Here is a 23,696-nt window from a genome sequence, read left to right as displayed (position 1 = left end):
AGAATTCATGTTAGTATTTTGCAGCTGTGACTTATTAAACTGATAGTTCGGTAATTTTCATATATGTCAACACCTGCTTTCTTTGGGATAGGAATTATTATATTCTTCTTGAAGTCTGAGGGAATTTCGTCTGTCTTACATATCTTGCTCACCAGGTGGTAGAGTTTTGTGAGGACTGGCTCTCCCAAGGCTGTCAGTAGTTCTAATGGAATGTTGCCTACTCCCGGGGCCTTGTTTCAACTTAGGTTTTTCAGTGCTCTGTCAAACTCTTCGCGCAGTATAATATCTCCCATTTCATCTTCATCTACATCCTCTTCCATTTCCATAATATTGTCTTCAAGTACATCGCCCTTGTATAAACCCTCTATATACTCCTTCCACCTTTCTGCCTTCCCTTCTTTGCTTAGAACTGGGTTGCCATCTGAGCTCTTGATATTCATACAAGTGGTTCTCTTCTCTCCAAAGGTCTCTTTAATTTTCCTGTAGGCAATATCTATCTTACCCCTAGTGAGACAAGCCTCTACATCCTTACATTTGTCCTCTAGCCATCCCTGCTTAGCCATTTTGCACTTCCTGTCGATCTCATTTTTGAGACGTTTGTATTACTTTTTGCCTGCTTCATTTACTGAATTTTTATGTTTTCTCCTTTCATCAATTAAATTCAATATTTCTTCTGTTACCCAAGGATTTCTATTAGCCCTCGTCTTTTTATCTACTTGATTCTCTGCTGCTGTCACTATTTCATTCCTCAAAACTACCCATTCTTCTTCTACTGTGTTTCTTTCCCCTATTCCTGTCAATTGTTCCCTTATGCTCTCCCTGAAACTCTGTACAACCTCTGGTTCTTTCAGTTTATCCAGGTCCCATCTCCTTAAATTCCCACCTTTTTGCAGTTTCTTCAGTTTTAAGCTACCGTTCATAACCAATAGATTGTGGTCAGAGTCCACATCTGCCCCTGTAAATGTCCTACAGTTTAAAATCTGGTTCCTAAATCTCTGTCTTACCATTATATAATCTATCTGAAATCTTTTAGTATCTCCAGGGTTCTTCCATGTATACAACTTTCTTTCATGATTCTTGAGCCACTTGTTAGCTATAATTAAGTTATGCTCTGTGCAAAATTCTGCCAGGCGGCTCCTTCTTTCATTTCTTAGCCCCAATCCATATTCACCTACTATGTTTCCTTCTCTCCCTTTTCCTACTGACGAATTCCAGTCACCCATGACTATTAAATTTTCTTCTCCCTTCATTACCTGAATAATTTCTTTTATCTCATCATACATTTCATCAATTTCTTCATCATCTGCAGAGCTAGTTGGCATATAAACTTGTACTACTGTAGTAGGTGTGGACTTTGTGTCTATCTTGGCCACAATGATGCGTTCACTATGCTGTTTGTAGTAACTTACCCGCACTCCTATTTTTTTATTTATTTAATATAATGGAAGGAAACATTCCACGTGGGAAAAATTATATATAAAAACAAAGATGAGGTGACTTACTGAACAAAAGCGCTGGCAGGTCGATAGACACACAAACAAACACAAAAATACACACAAAATTCAAGCTTTCGCAACAAACTGTTGCCTCATCAGGAAAGAGGGAAGGAGAGGGGAAGACTAAAGGAAGTGGGTTTTAAGGGAGAGGGTAAGGAGTCATTCCAATCCCGGGAGCGGAAAGACTTACCTTAGGGGGAAAAAAGGACAGATATACACTCGCACACACGCACATATCCATCCACACATACAGACACAAGCAGACATATGTCTGCTTGTGTCTGTATGTGTGGATGGATATGTGCGTGTGTGCGAGTGTATACCTGTCCTTTTTTCCCCCTAAGGTAAGTCTTTCCGCTCCCGGGATTGGAATGACTCCTTACCCTCTCCCTTAAAACCCACTTCCTTTCGTCTTCCCCTCTCCTTCCCTCTTTCCTGATGAGGCAACAGTTTGTTGCGAAAGCTTGAATTTTGTGTGTATGTTTGTGTTTGTTTGTGTGTCTATCGACCTGCCAGCGCTTTTGTTCGGTAAGTCACCTCATCTTTGTTTTTATATATAATTTTTATTTATTTATTTATTTATTTATTTTGCTTTTTTTAAATACAATTTTTTTTTAAATACAAAATCAAATAGGGGTAATTCAGGAGTAGGTTCAATAAAGAATTAAAAAATAGGTGTGCGGGTAAGCTACTACAAACAGCATAGTGAAAGCATCATTGTGGCCAAGATAGACACGAAGCCCATGCCTACTACATTAGTACAAATTTATATTCCAACTAGCTCTGCAGATGATGAAGAAATTGATGAAATGTATGATGAGATCATTGACCTTTGGTTTCAACATCATAGGCATACACCCACGTTTTGTCACCTGCTATAACCTTCCTTAAAAGTTCTGGATCATTGTCAATTTTATTCAGCAATTCCTGGGTGATGTCTATGTGACATTGTTTTTAGTTAAAATTCAACAACTTTGGAACAAACTTTGCTGCTACATCCTTCATCCCGGTATCCTTATTACTTGGAATGAATCAAAGGGGGTTGACATGATCAGAGACCTCTCTGATGGCAATTCAGTGATTTTGCTGAACCATCAGTCATTGGGCGGCTATTATCTTCAACACCTTCTCGGCCTCTTTGAAACGTTTATACCATTTGTAAATTCTTGTGTTACTGACAGCAGATTCTCAAAAAGCCACTATCAACATTTCAAATGCAGTGCTGCACTTTATTCCACTTTTCAAGCAAATTTTAATGCAAATTCTTTGGCCCATCTTTTTCAAAAGTGAAAATTTGCTAAGCAGTCAAAAACACATATAACCTTTTCAACTGTCAACAATAAACTAAATATTCAAGACAGCTGAAAATGCAAACCTGCATCAGGAACATGTGTACCAAAAAGATTTTTTAAAACCTGAAAATTGGATGTATAAAGCACCCAAAATTAAAAAATTCAGGGGGTGAAATGCATAGTGTTGCCAATATGCACATATAAAAGTGATACACTTCAAATGTTTCAGAAGCAACAGTTCCTTCCTGCATTGAGTCCCTCTCTTCCTTGGGGAAGCTAGGGAAAGTATAATTTTTCCTCTTAGACGTGACTACAGGCAATATAAATATTCCTGACAAGCAATTCTGCCTCATAATTGATTACACATAGTATTAGTACATCAGTACACCTTCACCTTACTTTCCATCCTTTACTTGCCTGGCTGTGTGCCTACTCATCTCCTAACACCAAGATCCCATCTATCAGTTGCTTTTACCACACACAACTCACATCCTTTCTTGCATAACCTGCTCCCACCAACATTCTGTAGCAGCTTTTAAGTCTTATACATCTCCTCAGACACCTACAATGCCTTTGCCTCCCCTTCATTTTCTGTAAATTTGAGAACACCAATCTATATCTGCATCATTGAGATCCCCAGTCTGATGATGGACCTTCCTTTGATCTCTAAACATTCCATATCCTTTACCATAGCTTCTATAGCCGACTCACTCATTTCTTCATGCAAACATCATGTTTTATAGATCCTATCACAGGTTTTATTTGGTTTTGTGATTGTTTACCATATGGAACTGCTCTTATTTGCTAGTTGGGTTACTGGCTGTATTTACACCTGTGTGCATAATACCTGCATTTAAGATTTCTGCCTGAAGATAAGTACTGCTTGAAACAGCAGTAACAACAGACAAAAATTAGTGGACATGACCATGTTTAACCTTTTAAGTGGGCATGATGGATATATCCATCCATGCTCTGCTATTGCACAGTGGGTTCGATGGATGTATCCGTCACTGCATTCTGTGGCTAGTAGCTAGTGGGAATGACAAGTTATCGGCCTGCCATTGACACTGTAGTATTAGTTGAGCTTCATCCACTAGATGGCAGCTCTTGTCATGCAACAGCATGTTCTAGGCTAGTTATAACTTTGTCAACCCGAGCACACGCCGAGAAAATGTGTCCTGTGAAGCAGCCGCAAAAGCGCGCCTTTGTCGTCTGTGTTTACCGCAGCATTAATGAGTGATCTTTTGCAATGGCGAAAAGAAGTCGTTTATCAGATTCTGAGACTGAGAAGCTTCTTTTAGAAAGTGACGATAATTTCAGTGACAGTTCTGAAGGTTTTCAAGATACAGATGTTGAGGCTAGTGAAAGTGACTTCGATTCAGAAACATCTGACGACGAGACACTACTGCAGCAGACGGTACCTAGTGAATTTGTGCGTGCTAGTTCAGTTCATATTCAATATTTGTTCAGTGGTAATAGTGGTACAGTTGTGCCTCAAAAACAAAATGATGTGATGAGTTGTTTTATGTGTTTTGTGGGTGATGCTTTGTGCACAATGATAGCTGAACAGACGAACTTATATGCAGAACAGTTCATAGCTTCTCATCCCAATTTAGCAGCATGCTCCAGGGTTCACAGTTGGCAGAATACTACACGCGACGAGGTAAAAACACTTATTGGAATGCTTGTACTTCAAGGAATTCTTCACAAACCAGACCACAAAATGTACTTTTCAAAGAGGGAATCAGTTGACACACCTTTCTTCAGGAAAGCAATGAGTGAAAAGCAGTTTCATCTTCTATTGAAATTCCTCCACTTTGCTGACAATACCTCATATGATCTGCTAGGCACTATCAGCAGAAAACTATTCAAAATTCACCCCATTATGGAGCATCTGCGGGGTAAATTCAGATCAGTGTACATGCCAGAAAGGAACATCACCGTTGACAAATCGTTGTTGCTCTGGAAAGGATGGCTTGGATGAAAGCAATATATTCCATCAAAGCGTAGCAGATTTGGCATCAAATTGTACAACCTCTGTGAAAGCGGTTCCAGGTATGTATGGGACTTTATTGTTTACACTGGAAAGGACACTAATTATGGTAGCCACTATCCAAACGAAAAAATAACCTCTCGAATTGTTTTGGAACTTGCACACAATCTACTCGGAAAAGGCCACTGTATTTATCTTGACATCTGGTACACCAGTACAGATTTGGTGGACAAACTAACCAGCAATAACACTGATGTTGTCAGCACAATGTGGCAAGACAGGAAGGGGTTCCCTGACTTCGTAAAAAAGGAAAAACTGAAGAAAGGGGAGTACATAACAGGGTACAAAGGCAAGCAGATGGTAATGAAATGGAAATACAAAAGAGACATTGTTATGGTCAGCACCTTCCATGATGATACATTTGTAAATGTAAACTCGAAGAAGGGAATCGTTCAAAAGCCACAAGCTGTCGTTGGCTACAACAAGAATATGGGGGGCGTGGATAGGTGCAATTCTCAGTTACAAAGCTACCAAATGGCCAGAAGCAGGCTGAAAAAATACTATCAGAAGCTTTTCCGCCACTTGTTGGACACTGCATGCTACAATGCATACATTCTGTACAAGAAGCATGGTGGTGAACAAAGTAGAATGAGCTTCCTGTTAGTCTTGGTGAACAGTTGACCATACCTTCACCACATCAAGGGGCATCAGTAGGATGCCCACCTCGAACACCAAAAGCAACACGCCTTACAGCCAGGCATTTTCCAGACCTTCTGCCACCCATAACGAAGAAAAGACCAACAACGAGGTGTGTGGTGTGTACAAGAAAAGGCCTTCACAAAGAGACTTCATACTGGTGAGCAGAATGTGAAGTTTCCTTGCGTGCAGCATTTTGTTTTAAAATGTTTCACTTTCAAAATGATATGTAATATTGTGAAAATACAGTTTTGTTAACTTCTGCAATATATTTTATTCATTTCCACCCAAAATCAATTTAAATTCAACAATGAAAATGCGAAGGAAAACGTGAGAACAGTGCGCAGCACCACCGCTAGCGGGCGTGCTGGCGTATATTACCCACCATGGAAGAGGCGTGTGTGCGCAAACTACCCACTTAACAGGTTAATAATTCTTTATATACTTTAAAATAGACCACGATGCCTCTTATTACACTACTCACCCCTAATACAGAACCATTTACATACCTGCCGATATAGGGGAAGGTGAATGTGGATGTGGGGTAACACGGCCAGGGCAGAAAAAGTTGCTGTTACATATTTTCTGTCAGGAAAATTCCTGAATGAAATTTTCTCTGCAGCAGAGTGTGCACTGATATGAAACTTCCTGGCACATTAAAACTATGTGCCAGACTGAGACTCAAACCCGGGACCTTTGCCTTTCATGGGCAAGTGCTCTACTATCTGAGGAACCCAAGCACAACTCACAATGCATCCCCACAGCTTCATTTCTGCCAATACCTTGTCTCTTACCTTCCAAACTTCACAGACACTCTCCTGCGAACCTGCAGAACTAGCACTCCTGGAAAAAAGGATATTACAAAGACATGACTTTGCCACAGCCTGGGGGATGTTTCCAGAATGAAATTTTCACTCTGCAGCAGAGTGTGCACTGATATGAAACTTCCTGGCAGATTAAAACTGTGTGCCGGACCAAGACTCAAGCTCGGGACCTTTGCATTTCACAGGCAAGGCAAAGGTCCCAAGTTCGAGTCTTGGCTCGGCACACAGTTTTAATTCACCAAGAAGTTTCAGGAAAATTTCTGCCTGCTGAGAAGTGGCCAAACTAGTTGTTGTTGTCAGTGAGTTAGACAGAAACAGCTTGTTCCATTGTTTGTTAGTAAAAAACTTGTTTGATTTCCAGGAATCTGATATAAGTCATTTACATTATTCTTATCACCTCCCTTCACTGCAGGCTAATACTTTTTTTATGATATCAGTGTTTATACAATGTACTTTGGCCTATAAACTTGGTTCCTCGTTGTTTCTTTTAGTTCGATAGTTTCATCTGTGAACCACTAATGCCAATGTGGCATCTAATTGGGAAAAGTGGCCACACTACTACTAGGGAAAAGCAGCTGAGGTGCTCACTATTATAATGCTAGTTACCTCCATACATCACAGGTAATGCCATAGATTAACTTTTAAATTATTTTATATGCAAAACCATCATCCATCAGTATATCGCTTCGTGGCAATTTTGAATTATTTACCATAATTAAAGAAGATATCCAGGAAAAAATAGATTCTGTAGGTGACAAAAAGATTATGGGAAACTTATGGAGTGAGTTCAACAAATAACAAGAACAGCCAAACTTTGATTGCTTTTGAAATGGAAAAGCGATTTTATGGATTTACAGTCAATGGCCTATAGAGATTGGCATTCGAACTGGCAGATCAGAACTGAATACTACACTGCTTTAACAAAGAGTCAGAGATGGCAGGCAAAAGCACTTATATTAGTCTTAAGAACCCTGTCTCGAAGGCTAGAGGTTAACCTTTTTTATGAGGACAGTATATGAAAGTTTTTGGACATTCTTAAAACAGTGCAAGAAAAACAGTTTCATTTCGCTTACCGCATTTATAATGTGGATGAAACCATTGACGGCTCAGTCCAAGAAAGGAAAAGTGTTTGCAATTAAAGGAAAACATTAAGCCAGACATTAAGCCAGCAGTATTACTTCAGCTGAAAGAGAGTTGCTGTCCAATTTTGGAATATGTACATTCACACTGAGCACTTTACCCTGTTCATTTGGAAAAAGTGTGACCAATTTGAAATGCTTCAGAAAAATGGCTCTAGTCCTTACATATTTTTTTACCTGTAAATATTTAGTGTGATACCTGATAATATCTACACTCAAAATAATGTTGGTTTGATGAACATTTAATTTCCTTTTGTATTGTTGCTTTACCCCACCCCCACCTCTTCCTACTGGAAATATCAAGAGCTCTTTAACATAAATGTTACTGTTATGTGGAATTTGCAATGATGAGGCAAAATATTCTGATTAAATGTACACAGAGTGGCTAATTAAGTAATCTTTAACTTTGTTTTTGAGTGATTATCAGTTTCCTGCCTGATGTCTTCTGGTAAACTTTACAGACTTTTGTACCAAAATACAGAATTTCATCCTGAGAATTAGATATGGATGCATACTTTATATGGCAAATATTTTTACTCTCTAGTATTTTGGTTGTGAATTGCATGTTTCATCCTAAATTTATTCCTGAAAAACATTTTTTTGCACAGTGGTCAGTCATCTATTTGTAGAATATTCTTACTGTACACTTCTGTACAATAAGTACTTTTCAGACTTTATTTGCATTGCCCTACAGGATTATGCCAGTGTGCTAACAATCTTGCCGGCAGGTTAGCACAACAAAGAAACTTCTAAGTACAAAGAAAGCAAAAATGAGCTTTCTAATTAACTACATCATTATAGCTCTGTAAATGCAGATATGAAATATACAAAATGGTCCTGTAAAAATTTTAGCAAAGCTGACATGATAAAAGGGACTGAAAAAATTATTGCCGTGTTATTAACAGTGGTACATATTTCAAAATACTGATCTGTCAATACAACCAAGCAGTGTACAATTAACCATACAGAGAACTAACACCAGATACTATGACTAGTAGCAACATAACTTCTAGCAATAACATGTAGAAAGTGTGGGAGAGCAGCAAAAAGTGGGATCACGTGCAATAAATCCATAACAATGTTTCACTTTTGGCACGAAAAGGTGATTACTGGTTGAAAACAGATGAAAATTTGATGTTGCAGCAGAGGAAATGTATAGATGGAGGAACATGTTAAATCCAATTATTCAACGAAAACACAGATACAATATACTCAATGAAATCAGTGGCTATAGTGCTTCAGAACATGATATTACAAACACACAGGTATTTCATGCAGATTTTGCTGTTCCCCTGAACATGAGTAAACAACTTCAACATCCAGTTGAAGGGTGCGGTGGTGTGTGATGGGCCCACTGGAAACACTGTTGTCAGTGTGGCTTCAATACATTACACCGTGAGCAACCACACCTCTCTCGAGCCTTGGCTGGCACTGACATATTGTTGGCAGCTTCTGCCCTTGCTGCTGAGCAGATGCCCTGCATTTCTGATAGCAGTCCTGCAGTAAGGCAGCAACCCTTAGAGGTCATACTCATTGACATCAGCAGCACGCTAATTTCCTCAGCATGGTGGAGCCTGCACAGCCACATGCTCTGCTTGCCACAGTGTTGCATAAAGATGGCTGTCGACAGAGTATGACTTGCTCTCTTACAGTAGTCAGATGGCAACTGGTGCGTGGCACCAAGTCCCACTAGGAACCCAAGAGTGAGTATGACTTGCTCTCTTACAGGAGTCGGATGGCAACTGGCGTGTGGCACCAAGTCCCACTAGGAACTCAAGAGTTGGCATAAGCAGGCACATATGGCAGGTCAGCAGAGATGCCACATGATGGACTTAGCTCTGGCGGCACATGCAGCCTCGTCTTGAACCCATGGCTGCTGTTAGGAGCACCCAGTCATCCTGCGGTCTGACATCGCTCTGGTATCATGATGGTGCTGCTTGTTTCTGGCAATGAGAAGTGAGCCTCTGCTTCAAAATACAGACTTATTTATATGCCTCTAGTGCCCATTTGCTTCACTGAAACATGGTACCTAGTCACATTGCCCATAACAAGAGGCTTGACCTTGTCATCCCACTGGCTACATGGCTATCACTGTTCGGTACAATTTACTGCTGCACTTGGCTAGCCTGGCTTCACAGTAACCTTGTGTATCTGTTACTATGACACCTATCACCACACTGGTGGCTACAGACTTGCAGCTGTTAAAGCAGTACTCCACCCTTGCTTCCACACTACATCTCATTAGTTTTGCTACAGGCGCATAATTTTTGCTCAGAGACTGAGTAGTGGCACTGGACTCCCCCCCCCCCCCTCCCCCCTCCCCCCCCTCCCCCCTCCAGTCCCTGTTTCTTGTACTGGCCCAGTTCCCTATTGTAATTACTTCTACCTGTAATCTGTAAACAAGTGTGTCATACTAAGTCAGTTCACACTTACTACTGTGCTAATTACTATATAAATTTCTGACTCTTTCATCCCTCACTCATGAGATCCAGTCTATGGGAACTTGAATTACCCTAGTATTGGGTTCTCGTATGGCTCATTGTTTCAAATACCTAAAAGCTAGAAAGAGCAAAATCGGTGTCACAATGTCACTAGGAACTGTGACACTCAATGTCACGTTCATGTGGTGTCTACCATCCTGCTACTGTTCCACGTGAGGTAACAATTGCTCTGCAGTGACCTGCCCTTCCTATGCTTCTATCATCTGGCTTAAAGAACAGCCCATGCTCGGCTCCCAGGTCGCATTAAGAAAGGTAAGGTTTTGTTTAAATAACATCTCTAGAAGTCCATTTGTCTTAGACAACTATGACTGTGTTACATTCAACAAACTAACTCCCAATATAATAGCTGGTAAGTGAAATGTGGGTTCCATAATTTCACACAGTCCCATTGTTAACAGTTCCCTACCTTTCAATTCTAAAAGCGTTGCCCCATTCAGTTTCCCTTGCTTTCATTAACTAGCAACCACCACTACATCATTGTACATATCAAATATAAACCCTCTCTCTGAAAGTATGGTTCTGGATCAACCCCCTTCTTCTGGCACAGTTCTCTGTCTGTATTACCCCTGAAGAGTTGCATGGTGCATGCTCTTCCACTTGTCACACTCTAACACATCAGCATATAGTGACTACCCCGCTAGGACACTGCTGAAGCTCACCCTCAGTAATACCATGTGTTGATCCCATCTTTCACTAATAATAGCACCCATCCATCTTTCTCTTGCACAAATTTGCCAGCTGCCACTAACTTCACTGGGTATGTGTGCACCATATAACACCTAAACAGTGCATGCTTGCCTGCCACCAGGACCTACAATGATATGTACAGCCACTCGCCATTCATTATTACACCCACCATAACACCGTGACAGTAGAATAGCAAGTTCTGGCTGTTCAGCTCCACTACCAGCTGTAATTTTGGCTTTAATTCTCCTTGCACCTTCCTCAACCCTTGAAGATACTGCTCAGGTGACAGCAAAATGTGGTTTAAATGACAATGTAAGCACTTAATGGGCAGCTTCCTGCAATTCATTAACTCCTCTTGTGCCCCAGACACTATCCCCCCGTGACTGCAATAACCTCGGCATCATTGGCCATGCATCTAAGACTCGCATCCATGTTTGCACCACTTCAAATCCCAGTTCACAGTACTAGCCAAGGACCTGGTATAATCTATGACTTCCTTAGTCAGCTGTCGAGGCTGGTGGCTTCTGCCATTTCATTCAGTTTGCTTACATCGCTATCATCTGCCATCATAAATATGGTTTTCAGTATTCTATCCCTAGTGTCTACTACCCCCTCTTCACTCTCTTGGATTCATGCCATACCACTACAATCACCTCCTCAGTCTGAGCTATTTTTTATGCTCCTTTGAGACCTCTCTCTATGACCAACTACTAACTGCTAATGTTGTAGCAATGAAAACACCTCCTACAGCGTCCAGATTTTGTTCCACAACTCCCACACATAAACACTATACCAAACAACCATCTTTGACTGGATAATACTAATATGTCTGGTTGCCTGGAAAATCAAATTTCTCCATCCAAAGGTGATAATTTGCCCCCCCCCCCCCCCTCCTCTCCTTCCCTTACCACTTACACCCACTGGCAAATTGGTACAACACTGCCATAACTAGCACTCTTCTTTTCCAGCCCTTCTACCATATAACAACCTGAGGACAGGGATCAACATCATCTCCCCTCGCACCCTAGACACCTAATGTCTCCAAATAACATGTCTCAACACACTAACAATAAAATCTACTCTAAAACGAACATATAACCACGTTAATGCCCTACACATAAGAGAAAAATACTCCAAAATCACACAATTACAATACATATCAATTACTTCTTTGGACTCAATGCATGCCAAGTATGAGGTAACTGAACCATACTCTCCAGTTGTTCATCCTTCTGCTTCCTCCTCTTGGCCTCTTTCCTCACTTGCAATAACACCTTATGCAGAGTTCCCTCTAGTGTTCCCTTGAATTGTCATGGTTGCCATATATGCAGTATCATTGCCTATGTCAGCAGCTGCAGTTTCACGTTTACTAGTGATGTAGTTTCAATTACTTGGTATGGCCCTGGTACCAAGTTACAAATGTCTTCATTTTTCCCTTCAAAGAGTATGGTCTTAATAACATCAGCCACTGGCTAACTCTTCCTGTCTTCCAGTGCCTTAGTGTTTCCTTGCTGGACCTTTCTCCACACTTCCCTTACCATCCCTGCAAACTCCTGGATTGTCTATCCACTCCTGCCTTCTTTCTGATTAATCGTGTGGATGGTGAGGCCATTTTTCCCCATACACCACTTCAAATGGCAACAACCCTGTCTTGTGCATACTCTGGAGTTGTATGCACTCACTACAAAGTAGAGATACATGGCCAGTCCAAATGGTGGACATTCACATAATAACTAGGCATCTTCCCAATTGTCTAATGAACTCATTACATCATTCCAGTAGCTTGTGGATCAAGTGGGTTAGTTCTCATTTTTTAATACTTTTAGTGATAGACACAACTCTTTGATCAGGTCCAACATGAATTTCATCCATTGAACTGTAACTATTGTCACTCACACCCCAAACTTCTATATCCACCACCCAACCAATGTGTGTGTGAATGTGTTTGCTTGATGGTCCAGGATTGGCATCATTTTTATTTAACACAAAAATGGTATATTATCATCAGCACAGAATTATTACCTGCCAGTGTTGAATGGGTCTAACATGCCCTCTCCAATGAAACTAAATGGTTCTGTGGTTTCTGGCAGTCTCTGTAACAGTACGTGCTTCAAATTTGAAACTGCCTGTTAAGCACAATCTACATAGTTTCCTATGTACTGATCAGCATCATTCTTCTCTTCTATCAGCATTTTCCTGCCACTTTCTGATTTATCGTCCTGCATCCCAATGGGCTGATAAGGTGTGACCATGCATTTCACATAGCTCTTCTAACTTTAACTTGGCTGGTACATCACTCATTGTCCCAATTTCAGTTCTCTACTCTTCTAACTTTAACTTGGCTGGTACATCACTCACAGTTCCAATTTCAGTTCTCTACACAATAATCTGTCATGTATTCTAAACTGCTGTTGACTGGTATACTGTCTACACTCCTCAATGGTGCTCTGTGCTGCTTGCCATTCCCCAGGGTCCTGACCTACTGCTTGTATTATTACTATCTTCCAGATCAGTCCATCATGTTCCTTCCCCGGTTTGTGGATTAGTTCATACTCAAGTCCACTAAGTTTCAATGCCCACCTTGTCAATCTACTGGACTGTAACATGGTCCATCTCTCTCTTGAATCTTCTACAGTACAGGTAACACTGGAAATATGTTGCTCCATACACCAAGCTAAGCATCTCTCTCTCCTTTGTGGTGTAATTGCTCTCCATTCTGTTCAACTGTCTCGATTTAAAGGCAACACAATGTTCCTGATGACCCACTTCCTAACTTAAAACACACCTAAGAGCATGATTCAACATATTGCATGATGATATGTACTCCTTTTGAAACACCAACACTGGAATTGATATTAGCACTTTTTTTTTTAATTCATCCAATGCACCCTGACATACTTACAACCATACAAACTCAACACCCTGTTTCAATAATTACATAAGTGGTTTTGCAATATCCAAAAAACCCCTTCTTGAACTTACTATAATAATCTGGGAGTCCCCAAAAGGATTAAAGCTCCCTGGCTGTTTCTGGTACTGGAAAATCTTACACTGCTTGCATTAACCTAGGATTAGCTCTTACACTGCCCTCAATAATGATATGGTCAAAACCCTCTTGGTTGTTTCTGGTACTGGAAAATCTTACACTGCTTGTAGTAACATAGGATCAGTTCTTACACTGGCCTTAGTAATGGTATGACCAAAAAATTTTATTTCCTCCAGTGCAACATTTTTCCATGCAGACTGTCTATATTGTAATCTGTTGAATACCTCCCTCAGACATTGTCTATGCTCTTGAATATGTCTTGAAAAGACAATTATGTCATTGAGATACACATTAGTCACTGATACAGTTTCAATCCTTTCAGCACTCTGCACAGAATATACTGAAATGTTCCAAGGCATTTTCAGCCCAAAAGGAGACCTTTTATATTTTCTATATTGGTAATGTTCCCAGCACTCAGAAAATGCCATTTTATGTCTATCCCTCAGACTCTCTTTTAATTTATCGTACCCACTCCTTAAGTCCATTTTCAAGGAGTACTAGCTTTGTCCTAGGTTGTCTATTGTCTCTGTGATATTCAGAACTGGGCAGTCATTTGTCATAGTTTTACTATTCAAGTGACGATAATTTCAACAGAAACAATACTTCTTTGAGCCATCCATAGACTTCTTGGGCATGATCACAACTCCTGCATCACAGGGACTACTACTCTCTTCTATTATCCCATCAGCCAATTGATGATTTATAAAGTCCTCCACAAGTGGTTGCAATGGTCATTGTATTCTGTACAATCTTCAATGCACTGGTGCTTCATTCCCTGTCAGAATGCTGGGTGCATTACTGGTGTAGCAGGCAATGGCCTTAATGGAGAAAAAAACTGATCCTGAATTCTAGCAACAGGTTCTCCATCTGTGTCCTTTCTGTCCCCTTTAAATACTTCAATTTTTCATGAAAGCAGTCCCAGCAGTATCATATGTCCTTCACCATATGTGTGGCAATCCTCGCCACCTGGAATCTCCAGTGTACCCAATACTGCTCCCTTTTAACAACTTAACCTCCTCAGCACCAAAATTATCCACACTAACAGTTACTACTTTCCCTCTATCTCTGGCTTGTATGTGTACAATACTACGTTTCACCAAACAACATGCTTTATTGACTAATTCATTACCTTGGAGTGGTCCTACAACACATATCAACTGGTAAGAGAGGCTCCACAGTCACCCATAGCAACTTTCGCTACTTCCTGATACAAAGTCATGCTAATCAAGCCTTAAAATCATTTTTCATGGTCCACACAGATTGTCTCAGATACTAGACACTCCTTGTGGCAGATCAACATTGACAACAGAATGTCTTCCCATTCCATTCCATTATGCATTGTTGAAGATCAGTTATGGTGTGATCTTGATTCAGAAAGTCTAACCCTAGGATCATGCTGTAGCCCTCACTTACATGAGACATAACCTCCACGAAACATCGCTAAAACTTCAGCACCTCAAATGAAAAATTCATCACTACTGACTCCAGTGGTCATATATCTGTGTCCCCTAACCCACGCAAATTTTAACACGGTGGGTTCAAACACCTCCTACCTACTAACTGTCTTGAGGCCATTGACAAATGTGCCCCTGTCTCTAACACAACTTTATATTCCCTATTCCCTACCATCTATCACACTCACTATGGGACACTCCAACCCTGTATTCATTTTTACTGAATTCATTTTTACTGTTTTCATCTTTACTGAGAACTCCTTCTGGCAGCTCTGGGGTTCTCTCTGGAGTTGAATGGATGCTTCATACCACCCAGACCATCTCACGTATTACCCCTATATCCCTGCTGTTGGTCCATACTACTCCTACTATTATTTCCATTGAACCGTATGGAGTCCGTGCCATCGATATTACCCTCTGTGACTGGTAGCACTGTCTTTGCATGTGCCCTCCATAACTACAATTAAAATATCTTACATTTGATGCAAACATACTTCTCCAATCCCTTACACCCACAGACACATCAATCTCTTCATACTCCGTACATAGAGACATGTTGGCACCCTGGCACGCACCCTCCTAGACAAGTCTGGTGCCAAACTTTTCAGAAGAAGTTGAAGCCCATGCTGCTCAGCTTCTTGTTACAGGTTGCAACCAGAGATGGGTAATTTCATGGTCTGGTCATTCAGGAAGATTCCAGGAGTTAGGCAACAGCACAAGAACATTATGTGGGACTGGGCTCTGGCAAGGGATAGGGAAACTTTTTGGTATTGGGTGCAGATGAAAGGACCATAGTGGAGGTTAAAGAAATGCATAAAAATATGTGAAGTACTTGGTAACCAACTAGTCACAAAAAGGTCAGAATGGATAAAGTAAGAGGGAAAAACTGGAACCTGTTGTAATGGATGACAGGAAACAGTGAAACAAAACTAAAATAAATGTGAAAACACAGTAAGATAAAAGAGAAAAGTAATCAGGCACTAACAATGGAATGCTGGTCAATGGGTGGGTATGTGGTATGAGAGGGACCATCAGTTCTAAATGGATAAGGTGATATCAGGAAGTCCATGTTTGAATAAGGGATGAGAGACAGGGCCAGGAGGGTGGGGATGGGGTGGGGTGGCGGGGGGATTTGGTAAAGTCAATGTTCAAGTCCATGAGCACAGAAAATTATGGAAAATAACACATGAAAATTGTGACAGTGATGGCAGGGAATGAAGGTGAGGCAAGTTTCGAGGTTAAGATATTCTGAATTGTTAAAAGGGAGAGGTCTGGGAACGGTGGGGTAGGATCCTGGTCATCTGAGGAGTGAACTGAGTCAGATAGGGTCCAATATTGGTGAAAAAGTGTTTCCACTTTAGTGACCAGGAAATGGACTGCACATCCTTAACAAGTCCAGCATGATTGAAAATGGTAATGGGGCAAAAGATAAGGCCTTTGGTATGGGACAATATAAGTGGCATTCAAAAAGAAATGAGCCGGAGGCATAATTATGGAAACCAGTACCTGTATATTAGGAATATTGACCCTGGCTGTTGAGGCACTTGTCCCACTGTGACACAAGGCAATAAATGGCTGCCTCATAAAATTCCCAGGGTTGCAATGTTAACCAGTTTCACACATACAGCTGGACGTTGTCTTCCAAGATGAATAGTTTGCCCCTCAGAGCATTTTCAAGGGGACCAAAAGTGGTGTAAACTCAGGGAGAGAGGTCCAGACTGCATGGAGGGTGGCCGAAAACCTCCCATTTAAATTTCTGCAGGAGTACCATGACTGCGTTGGCCGTATGAGACTTTGCGTTGTGGCGGAGCAGAATGACCCCAGGGGAGTGACCCCTGGGGTGAGATTGCCTGGTCGTTTTGATTTGATCACTTGGCGAAGGGTGGTCAAGGTTTGCGAGTAGCGCTGGGCATTCACTGTTTTCCTGTGCTGCAGGAAGTGAATCAGAAGGGGGCCATCTTGGTCAAAAAGGATGTCAGCATAACGTTTCCTGCACTAGTGTGGATGGCCTTGGCTTTTCTTTGGTGGTGGTGACCCTGGATGCTTCCATTGGAGACTTTGTCATTTTGATCCTGGTTCAAAGTGATGACACCATGACTCATCTCCAGCCACCACCCATGTCAGGAATGCATTTCCTTCCAGAGCATAGTGCTGCAGATGAGCAAGACAGTCAGAAAACAAAGAATACTGTAACGCTGGAAATGCATATCCTCCTATTTCCATCTATTGTACTATAATTTTTTCCTTGTTTTGTTACCTCAAGATATGACATTTCTGTGTCTTTATATATTGTAATTGTTTTACTATTGCATTTATGTCGACGTATAATTGGTTGTTTTGTAAATATTATTTTTATTTTTACGCTGGGTCTTGCCTAGGGAAAACTATGCTATCGAATGAATACATTGATAGGTCGTGTGGAGAACCAAAGTATTTAGGATCTTTGGTAGTGTTAACTCTGCCGCGTGGAGTGCCGGGAGAGCAGGGAGAGTCTGGCGGGAGTAGTGCGGTGGAGCAGATGCATTGAGTGATGCTTACGCGAGTTGCTGCACTTTCGGGGTTTGGCAGCATGTATTTGCGCTCGACTCGCTATGATAGTTTCTGACATGGTGTCGCGGATGGGAAGCATTAGCTGGGCACATCAAGAGCCCGTTTTGCCTGTTGAACGTGTCGAGGAGAAGGCGCGCCAACATCCAGCTTCTGCAACAGCGACAGCCGACAATGAGTGACTGTCGCCACCTCCTCGATCGACGACTTCAAACCTTCAATCAACCAACAAGGAAGACTGGAAGCACGTAAAGTTTTAGAACTGTATGGCAGACCTCATCTTTTCAAACTGTTCCATTTTCGTAAGTATAATTACAGCAACTTAGCATGAACATTTGTTGCTCATTGTCCCAATTGCATTACCAAGCAGGGTCCCTTCCTTTTCCGAAATGAACCCGAGTGTCGTTGAAATTCAAACGCAAGCATTAAAGTAATATTATTCCGTTTCACTGCCTTAATTTCAAAGTTCAGTTAAAGTATTCATAGCTGGCTACAATATTTAGATTTCACAAGCACAAATTATGAGTGCGAGTTTTGTTACCATATTTTAGCTTACCTGTGACTACAGATCAGCTTGGTACGTACTAAATTTTACTATTGTTAATTGTTCAAAATCATTAAATTCAAGTTCAAAGTTAAATCTCTTATTTCTAAATTGCATAGATTCAAGTAGGTTTTGAAATGATTGTTGAGGTAGCCCAAGACTAACCTTATTTTGTTGAATTTCGTAGTGCTTCAGAAACAAAGCTCACTATTAATTTCAGTCATTAAATTAACTTTCAGTTTACTGGTTTTATTATTTCTTTTGCTAAATTAAGTCAGAGTGTAGCGAAATTTATTACTTCTGACAAACTTTCAGTTTTCGCACAACACGTGTCAACCTTCAGTTGCCACGCTTTTAGTGCTAATTATATGTGCAATAACCTTTCTTTTACAGTTATTATAGTAGTTGTCCATAGGACTGGCGACCGTAATTTTCCCCAAATCTCAAATATTTAAATAACGCCAATTAATTGTTAACATGACGACCGCACATTTACTTTCTTTATTAATTTTACCCTTTTCTCAAAATTAATTTCCACCAATTTCATTAGCATTTTTCCTTTCATTTAGATGTAACCCTTTCCTCCCTCTTTACCGACAGATTAACTTCGGTGGCGATTGCTTTTCCCAAATTTCCATTAGGTGCACGCAGTTTAATTTTTCACTTTCATTAAGGTCAATAAGTGAGGGGGAGGTTACAATATCTCTTTGCTCTTCTGTTGACGCCTCCATGTCACTGTTCGCAATGTGACTGGCAGCATTGGATGACTGGGCATGATGCTGATAGCTCTTTATAGTCACATGAAGTGCACTTGTGCCCTCTAGCGACAGACAGTGAACTTCCACACTCCGGTCGGAACCACACCTCATTACACATGCCACGATATTACCATCCTGCCACCGATTTGCGCATTCCAGACTCTGGCTCATTTCTTTCTCAATGCGCCTTATACTTCTGTGGGACTAAATTTTTTTAAAGAAAGGTTTGTGACTGTGTTTCAGTTCCATTTAGGTTCCAGATTCTCTATGATTAGTGGTGGATGGGAGATACTTAGTATGTGGTAAACGTAGTAGGTTTGTGAGGTACATTTTGTCAGGTATGAGGGTTTGCAGAGGAGTTATGGAGGCTCTTGTAGAGGTGGTGGATAGTGGTAGTCCAGGACATGGTTACAAGTGAACAGGTTGTAGAGTTTTTTGATGTGGCTTTGTGAATGCTGCTCAAATACCTGGAGGGCAATAGTTTCAACGTCAGCAACAAGATGAAGGAATTTTACATAAGAGGAGGAGGCACTGTAATGTGGTTTGGGACTGATTTATATGCTTTTGCAGGACTAGGTTAGAGGGTTATGAAATGGTGGATTTTGAACAGATGGAGGTCATTGTGGGAGGACGGGTTGCTGCTGGAGATGGCTAATCTGAGGTCCAACCAGTTCAGGGAATTCCATGAGCTGGGCAACAATGCAGGAACAGTAAATGGGATCAAGCTCTATTTAGAGATAAGGAAACTTTTGTGTGCTGCTGCAGAAGGAAGGAGCAAGGAGCCATAGCGCAGGATAAAAAAACACATAAAAATACATGTAAGATCTGAAAAAAGGTGAAATATGGGGGAAAAGGGGAATCTGAGGAACAAGAGCCGAGAAAGAATGGTGAAAACACTAAAACCAATGTGGAAAAAAAAGAAAAAAAGATGATAAGGCAAAATATAGGCTAGTGGGAGAACATATGGTAATAGAGACCAGCAGGTGTAAATGGATTAGATGACATTAGTGTGTTTGAGCTGGAATAAAGAATGGGGCGGTGGAATGTGCATGCACTAGTAAGGTTGAGGTTCAGGTTCATACGGCACAGGAAGGTATGGGAAATAACACACAAAAATCATGATAGTGAGGGAGGAAGTGTGATCAATTTGAAAATCTGGGAATAATTATATTGAGGAGAAGAATGAGAGACATGAGATGCTGCACAACAATCTGCATGGTCAAGTAGCCATGTCATGGATGTGGTCAAGACCATGCAGCCCAAAAGTGAGAGTGTGTGTAGTTTGGAAGGTGATAGACACAACACAAGAAAGAAGAGAAAGAAAAAGATGGGTACTGAGTAAAGTAATTTGTTACACAACAGTAACAAAAGAAAACAGCACTGGGTTGTGGGTGGGGGAAGTCATAGCACTGCTTGGGGGAAGTCATAGCATTGCTTGTGGTTGTCTGCAGAGATGTGGTGGGGACAGTGTAGGGCTGTTAGGTGCAGTGTTGTCAGGCTGTGCTGGGGGGGGGGGGGGGGGGGGGGGAGAGGGGGGAGCAGAGAAGAGAGGAAAAGAGGAGGGAAGTAGAGAATGGCAAGACTAATGGATGCATTGGCAGAACAGAATGCCATTTAGTGGTCAGTGATTAGTGAAGATTGGGGCCATAGGGGCTATGGCAACAAAGGATATATTGCAGGGACAGTCATCAAAACTTCATGGTAAGGTTCTATGGGGCCAAACTGTTGAGGTCATTGGTCCCTAGGCTTAGACACTAATTAATGTAACTTACGCTATGGACAACACATACACCCATACCTGAGGGAGGACTCAAACATCCGGAGGACGGAGCCGCACGAACCGTGACAAGGCGGCTCAGCCCTTGCAGCTGCCCCCTGCAGTGAGAGTCCCCACCTGAATGATTCAGAAATGGTGGTGTCGATAGGATGGATCCAAATGGCACAGGCTGTGAAGCAGTCACTGAAGTCGAGTGTGCTGAGTGCCACGTTCAGCAGCTGGGTGGTCCTGTTGTCTCTTGGCCACTGTTTATAAATGGCCATTCATGCATGCAGGCAGCTTGTTAGTTGTCATGCCCACGTGGAAAGCAGCACAGTAGTTGCAACTTTGTCAATCACATGGTTGCTTTCACAGTTATCCCTGCCACTGAGGGGATAGGAAATGCCTGTGGCTGGAGTTGAGTATCTGGTAGTGGGAGGATGCATCTATCTCTACTGCATGGATATAAGCAATAAGGTAAGGCTTAAGCAGCAGGGGTGGAATAGAGGTGGGCAAGGATATAGTGTATGTTGGTGGGCAGTGGAATTCCACTGAGGGAAGCATGGGAAGGATTGTGGGAGGTGGTTGGTGAATGGAGATACAAGGTAGGAAATCTCTTTCTGTAGAATGTTAGGATGGGAATTTAAGGTCTGTGAAGGCCTCAGTATATTTAGAGATGGATTGCACATCACTACAGATGTGACAATCAGGTGTGGCTAGATTAGATTAGATCAGATTTACTTTCATTCCAATTGATCCGTAGTGAGGAGGTCCTCCAGGATGTGGAACATGTCAGAAAAACTAGTGTGTATGGAAGGTATTTCTTGAAATGGAGTGGGTGGCAGCTGTCAAAGTGCAGGTACTGCTAATGATTGGAAGGTTTGGTACAGAAGGAAGTAGTTACTTATTCATCCTTGAGTAGAGGTCAACATCAAGGAAGGTGGCTTGTTGGCTTGAGGAGAACCATATGAAGTGAATGGGGAAGAAGGTATTGAGGTTCTGGAGGAATGTAGATAGGGAGATCCCACCCCCAGTGCAAATCACAAAGATGTCATAACCAAATCTGAATCAGGTGAGGGGTTTGATATTCTCAATCAATAGGAAGAACTCCCTTAGATGGTTCCCAGGATTTTTTTGTATATGGTGCTTTAAAAGGAGAAGTGATTGTGAGTGAGAATATAGTTGGTCATGGTGACCAGGAAGGATTAGAGTCAGTCAGACATTGCAAAAGGTGGTGTTCAAGAGGGGCCAGGACATGAGCATTGGAGATTTTAGTTCAAAGGAAGGTTGTATCAACTGTGATGACTACAGTGCTATGTAGTAAAGTACATGGTGTTCCACTCAAGCCACCCTGATTTCAAAGACCCGGGAGAGAAAAAAAAACACAGTAGATACGACAATGAAAAAAGCACCACATTGTAGAGCATCTCAAATTACTTCTTTATTTATCATCAATACACCTCTACATGTGAACCATTTGTAGCACAAAGAATATCGAGTCTATATTCAGTTTCTTGCCGAGTTCTTTTGGTCACATACATGTGGTCCTTCACGAATCCCCACATGAAGAAATAAAACAGCATGTCAGGTGAATATGGTGGCCAGGCAATGGGTCCTCCACATTCGATCCAATGATTGGGAAATTTCCTATCCAGGAACTTGCGAACAGCCATTGACCAATGCGGCAGAGCTCCATCTTGTTGAAAAATGATGGTGGGTTGCAAGTCTTGTATCTGATGGTATACAAACTGCTCCAACATGTCCAGACACATTGACCCATTCACTGTTTGTTCTGCAAAGAAGAACGGTCAAACAATCCTGTCGTGCATTAGCCCAGACCAGACATTTAGTTTAGGGCTATGACGAACATTTTCATTGTGAGTGAGAATATAGTTGGTCATGGTGACCAGGAAGGAACCATTTGTAGCACAAAGAATATTTTGTGAGCCCCAAATCTGAACATTATGCCTATTAACCCTTCCTGGTAGATGAAAGGTTGCCTCATATGAGAATAAACATCTTTTCAGGAAGCTGGCATCGATATCAATGCACTGCAGCATATCCACAGCAAATTGTTGTCAGCGTGGTTCGTCATTCGGCATCAAATGTTGCAGAATTTACTCTTTGTAAGCACACATATGAAGATGCTGGTGAACTACATGATGCAATGTTGGTAGAGGTACATCAAGTTGCCTAGATGCTTGACGAATTGACTTACATAGGTTTCTGAGAAACATTTGTCTGATATCCTCCACTGTCTCTTCTGAAACTCCATAGCGTGAACCACCAGAATGTTTCAGAACACTTCCTGTTGCCAGAAACGTCCTATAGCATTCCTTAACTGTTTTCACATCAGGTGGATCACATTCATACACACGACAATAATTTCCTTGCTCAGTAATCTGCGATTTTGTTTCTGCAAACCACACTACTGCCTGCACGCGCTGCTGTGGAGTCACCATTTTCACTTCATGTGACCGTGCTCCACTCTGGCGACGTACTTGGCACTTCTGATGAGGGAATATAAATTCTTTGAGATTCTCTACAATGTGGTGCATTTTTCATTGTTGTATCCTTCTGCCTTCAACCTTTGCTAGTTCCTGTCCCCCACTTACCTATCCCCTTCCCTGCTCTGAGTCCAGCAGCAAACAGCCTTCATTTCCACCAACACACCCACTAGTCTTTGGTAGTGGATCACTTACATAAGGACACTGGACACTTTAAGGTTATTACAGTTTAAGAACAAAATAATTCACATAATCCATACAAACAGGGTAAAGATGTTTATGTACTTAAGATGCCTAGTTTGACAAGAATGGTACACACAGTTGGCTGTGACCTTGTAGTAGAAACCATCTGGAATTTGCCTGAAATAATTTAGGGGAACCATAGAAAACCAAAATCACTGTGACTGGGTAAAGATTCCCCTGAATGTATGGCCAATCAGTTTAAAGTGTTTGGTT

This window comes from Schistocerca serialis, chromosome 1 (assembly GCF_023864345.2).
Source record: "Schistocerca serialis cubense isolate TAMUIC-IGC-003099 chromosome 1, iqSchSeri2.2, whole genome shotgun sequence".
In the NCBI taxonomy this organism is placed as follows: Eukaryota; Metazoa; Arthropoda; class Insecta; order Orthoptera; family Acrididae; genus Schistocerca; species Schistocerca serialis.
This window is presented reverse-complemented; position numbering follows the sequence as displayed.